The following is a 6,000-nucleotide window of genomic DNA, read 5'->3' as shown; positions in this document are numbered from 1 at the left end:
TTGGCGCTTTAAATTCTTTATTTATTACAGCGTTCACCGTGCGCAATAAATTACGTTTTAATTTATTCTGCCGGTCGGTACGATTATGGCGATACCATATGTGTATAGATTTTTTTACGTTTTGCAGCGTTTGCACAATAAAATTAAGTTTCTATAAAATAATTTATTTTCTGGGACACGCTATTTTGAGCCGTAACGTTTTTATTTTTTCGGCAAAAAAGCTGTGGGAGGTCTTGTTTTTTGCGGGACGGGTTGTAGTTTTTATTGGTACCATTTTGGGGTAAATGCGACTTTTTGATCACTTTTTATTCTATATCTTGGGAGGGGTGGTGACCAAAAAATAGCGATGCTGACAGTTTTCCGTTTATTTTGTTTGCGGCGTTCACCGTGCGGAAAAATTAACATTATAGTTTCATAGATTGGGTCGTTACGAACGCGGCGATACCAAATATGTGTACTTTTTTTTAACGTTTTCATTTTTTCCCTATAATAAATGACTTATTATAGGAAAACAAAACCTTTTATTTTTACACTTTTATAAAACATTTTTATTAACTTTTTTTTACTTTTTACACTTTATATTTTTGTTTATTAACTTTTTTTTTTACTTTTTACACTTTCTTTTTTTGACCTGCAGCTCTGATCGCTGCTAGAATACATTATACTACCTAGGTAGTGTAACGTATTCCAACTGTCAGTGTGACGTCACAGTCACTCTGACAGTTGGTCTACGAGGATCAACAGAGGCTGATCCTCATAGGCTGACATACATGGCAGACCTGGGGGCCGTTGTCTGGCCCCCGGGTGCCATCACAAGCATCAGAAGCCCCCACGATTGCATGGGGGCTGCTGATGCGCTACAAACCCGCTACATGCGGAGATCGCAATCGAGCCCCGCATGTAACGGGTTAATTGCCGAAATCAGCGGCGATGAGCCGCTGATCGGCAACACTGGAGAGTGTCAGCTGTCGGGGACAGCTGATCTCCAAGTTCCCGATGCACACTGTCGCCGACAGTGTGCATCGGGAACGGCACAGTGACTTTCTGTCACTCTGACAGGAAGCCTATCAGGACCAGCCGAAGGTTGGTCCTGATGGGCTTCTGTCCATGGCAGACCCGGAAGCCATTGTTTGGCTTCCGTTTGCCATACTAACTATCGGCAGACCCCGCGATTTCGGACGGGGGTCTGCCGATATGTTAGAAACCCCTAAAATTCGGCGATTGCACCCGATCGCCGAATTTAAGGGGTTAATGCGCCGAAATCAGCGGCAAAGGACCGCTGGCCGGCAAGAGGGGAGTGTCAGCTGTCGGCGACAGCTGACCTCCTGGTTCCCGGTGCACACTGTCGCCGACAGTGTGCACCGGGATTAACTCAGTAACTGTACGTCCTCGTGCGGGAAGTAACTTCCCGCAACGACGTACAGTTACGTCCTGGTGCGGGTAGGGGTTAAGGGAATGTTCTCACGTAGCGAATACGACCCACAACACGCAAGGAAATCACCCCGAATATTCACCCCAGATGGTGGACGTATAATCCCCCCAAATATCTACTACAGAAATACAACAAGGCCGATCCTCACCTCTCCGAGCGTTACCATAGCAACACGTCCCGTCTCTTCCCGCTGCGTCCAGGTGACCCGTAGAATGACCTCTCTAGCCTGTGATTGGCTGCAGGTGTCACATGACGCCTTCTTTTTTCTAGACGTGTAACCTGCAGCGTTGCTGAGAACACGCGGTGGAGCCGCAGAGGATTCTGGGTATAATGGCGTTTCTTGCGGATCTTGACGTTTCCATTGAACTTAATGGGGGAATTCGGCAACAAATGCAGCGAATCCGCGGTATAAATCCGATATCCTGCGTGTCTATAATCCGCAGCACAGGTTAACCCCTTAACCACCAGGCCGGGTTCTGTTTTTCCCTCTCCGTCTTCTCACATCTATAACTTTTTCGTTTTTCCGTCAATGTCGCGGTGTGACGGATTATATTTTGCGGGATGAGTTGTGGTTTTTCAGGGCGTCTTATAAAATATCACATAATGTCACTGCAACTGTAAAACTTCATTATGGGATGAAATGCGGAAAATTCTGTGATTCCTCCATTGTTTTTTGGGTTTTGTTTTTTCCAGCGTTCTCCGTGTGGTAAAAACGTCCTGAGAACTTTAGTCTGCAGGTCAATGCGATTACGTAATACCAAATTTCTATCGTTTTTCATGATGAAGTGACTTACCCAGACTGATCGTGTGTCCTGTGTGCCCAGAAAATGCCCCGACGCGCGTTTCGCCTGGTCCGCTTTACCAAGGGGTCACTTGATCTACCTGTATTTATAGCCCTATTTCTGGGAGACTATCTCTGTGTTGAAGTGTGAGGGGTCGCTCCCCCATATTACACTGCTTATTTATGCTTACAACATGCTATATAACCTGAGTCATTGAGCAGCGCATAGAACTTACACTTCGCCGCCTCCTCTATAGACTTTCCATGTTTCCCTATTTTTGGCAATCATTTTGCTTTATACCGTGTCGCTGTTCCGGCCCCTTACACTCATTTTTTGGTGTGACATTTCATGATTGTGGCTCCTCCTGATGGGGCGCACTCGCCCTCTGTACATGAGGTTTTGCTGCTACTTTTATGTGTCGCTGTTCTGGGTGTTTCCCATATACAGTTATTAATATGAATTCTCTTATCGTCATTTTAATATGTTTTGTTATTTAATAAAATTGAGATTTTTTTTTCTTCTGTTTGAAATCCCGGCAATAGTATATGATTCCTTTCTAGGTGTATATGAAACAATGACAGTCCAGATGTCTCCGAGCCCAATATCTGGGGGTCTCATGAAGCTGTGCTCAGAGGGGTCTTTATCAACATCCGCACCGGCTTGAAGAGACAAAGGAAACACAAATGAACTCCGTCCTCTCACACATTTCTGTACTAGAGATTCCACATACACGAGCTCAGCGACATTCAGGGCAGGAAGAGCTTCTTATACTGAAATCAATTAAAAGACCTTCTCAGCATTAAAGCTGCTGGAGCGGTGGTCCTGACCAATGACTCGGGAGCCACATGTGACCCGCACCCGCTCCTGTGTGGCTCGCTATAAGAACTGTGAGTAACAACTGTATGTTCTTCATACTATATGACATCCACATTATCACAATACAGACATGACCTAACCCCAGTGGAGTGCCGGTTTGGGTGGTGAAATATCAGTGTGTTAAACTTCAAATTGAGATATTTACCTGCAAATTTAAATTTCATGATTCATAATCGTCTTAGCTGCCGCCATACAGTATAATGCTCCCTTATCTGCCCACATATAAATTGCCAGTGTCCACACAGATAGTGCCACACAACGCCCATGTAGAGAGTGCCACAGTGCCCATGTAGATAGTGCCACACTGTGCCATGTAGATAGATAGATAGTGCCACAGTGCCCATGTAGATAGTGCCACAGTGTCCATGTAGATAGTGCCACTGTGCCCATGTAGATAGTGGCACACAGTGCCCATGTAGATAGTGCTACAGTGTTCCCTGTAGATAGTGCCACAGTGCCCATGTAGATTGTGCCACAATGATCCCTGTAGATCGTGTCCATATAGTGCCAGATTGTTCCCTGTAAATAGTTCCCATATAATGCCACACTGCCAATTTAAATAGTGCCACAACCTCTTTGATTATAGCGCCACCCCCTGCAGATAGCACTACCCCCTGTAGACAGTGCCATTGGGGCTCCCTGTAGGAGTGTAGTCCGCAGCCATAACATTGGCCAAGCTGTGGCCGGGGATTCGGCTCCAGGAGGAGCCCCTGACGTCACTGTCCATATATAGACAGTGATGCCAGGGGCTCCCTCTAGAAGGTGGAACGCTCTGGCCCTGGGATTCCGTTCCTTGAGGGGCCCCTGATGTTAAAGTCTATATATGGACAGTGGTGTCAAGGGATTTCACAAGATAGGAGTCCTAGGCCAGAGAGCTTGCATTGCTCTGGCCAGGGACTCCATACTTGAAAGCCCAACATCACTGTCCAAATATGTACAGTGATTTCAAGGGCTTCCCTGGTCTCAGCACTTAAAGCAGCAATGTGCCTGAGGAGCCCTCGATGACTGGACAGTGAATGCTGCAGCCAGGAGCTGACGGTTTCCTGCTTGAGCATTGGAATCAACTGTATCTGCGTCCTGGGGGCGCAGATACAGTTGACACCAGGACATACCACTGGCCGTCGAGGACAGGGCCCGGCATCCGAGACTGTCCTGCTGAATCCGGGACTGTCCTGCTGAATCCGGGTCGGTTCGGAGGTGTGAAAAATGGCCACTTAGGAACTCGGATTGGTTAGGGAAGCTCTTACCATCTACCCCCAGGGTAAGTCAAAATCAAACATTTATTCCCTATTTCTACTACAGACATCAAATGCAAAGCCTTATATTGTGAGGGTGTAGGCGAGCGAGCTGGACGTGTGAGGGTTAATTTCACACTCTTAACAAAAAATTGTCTGACAATACGGAGCTGTTTTCAGAGCCTCTGATTTTCAGGCGTTTTTGAAGCTGAAAATGAAGCTTCTTTTAATTTGGAGCTTCATTTGAGGCATTTTTCATAGTGTTCAATGGAAAATCAGCTCCAAAAAACACCTCAAGAAGTGACATGCACTCCTTTTTACGGAGCGTCTATTTGCACTCCGTTTTTTTAAAACAGTGGAGTAAAAAGACACCCCATATGAACTAAATGCTGCTTTTCCCATTGATTTTAATGGGCAGATGTTTGTAGGCGTTCAGCTTCCGTTTTTTCAGGCATTTTTCGAGGTGTAAACGCGCCGAAATACGTCTGAAAATACTGCGTGTGAACATACCCTAATTCCCACAGCTGTCATTACAGATTCTCAGGCTGTGTTAGGATTCAAGAAAATTCATCTCAATTGCTTATACGCTGGTATATAACCCCTGTGTTTATGGAAAGATCATATCTGGGCAGTTCAGTCCTACTACTAGCAATGTCTGTCTATGGAGATGACATGACTGTGTGCTGGATTTTATGTACGTGCTAAGCAATGGTTGTGTCTCATACACCTGACCTCAATCATTAGGAGGGGGTGCACATACTTTTGGGCCTATAGTGTATAACTAGTGACTGTTATCTAGTAGTAATATAGACAGACATCAGACATCTTTATATTCCGGCTTCTGCTGACATTTCTGTTACAATCATCATTTCATCTGGAGATTCTTTCTACGAGGTTTGTCTGTGATGTATTTCTGCAGGTTTATCTATAAAAATAAATCTGCGCAGGTGGAGTCTTTTTTCTGGACACTAAACCAGGATTATCCGGCAGCGAGGAGACATCCCTGGTGGCCTCTCATGTAGTTCGGGACCCCAGTCTCCTGATGATCACTGATGAGGACGCTGTTTTCTACATCTCTTCTATATAATAATTGCTCTACAGAATCAGGAGAGGTGACATCCCTGGGGGCCTCTCATGCAGCTCGGGACTCCAGTCTCCTGATGATCACTGATGAGGACGCTGTTTTCTACATCTCTTCTATATAATAATTGCTCTACTGAATCAGGAGAGGTCACATCCCTGGGGGCCTGTCATGTAGTTTGGGACTCCAGTCTCCTGATGATCACTGATGAGGACGCTGTTTTCTACATCTCTTCTATATAATAATTGCTCTACAGAATCGGGAGAGGTGACATCCCTGGGGGCCTCTCATGCAGCTCGGGACTCCAGTCTCCTGATGATCACTGATGAGGACTCTGTTTTCTACATCTCTTCTATATAATAATAATAACAACCTACAAGAGCCGCACAGTTCAAAGTCTTCACATAATCTTTATTATAACATCAATCACAAAATCACAGTAAAAATACCGGAAATATAACAGGAGATAAAATATCACTCTGAAAGCAGTCACGTCCTGGAGTCAATTACTCAATGTATACAGACATATAAAGTGTGATCACTGACATATATCCATACAGTGCAAGATACAATCATGTCTAATACATATAACAG

This window comes from Rhinoderma darwinii, chromosome 4 (assembly GCF_050947455.1).
Source record: "Rhinoderma darwinii isolate aRhiDar2 chromosome 4, aRhiDar2.hap1, whole genome shotgun sequence".
Lineage (NCBI taxonomy): Eukaryota > Metazoa > Chordata > Amphibia > Anura > Rhinodermatidae > Rhinoderma > Rhinoderma darwinii.
The sequence above is the reverse complement of the archived record's forward strand: the minus strand, read 5'-3'. Positions refer to the sequence as shown.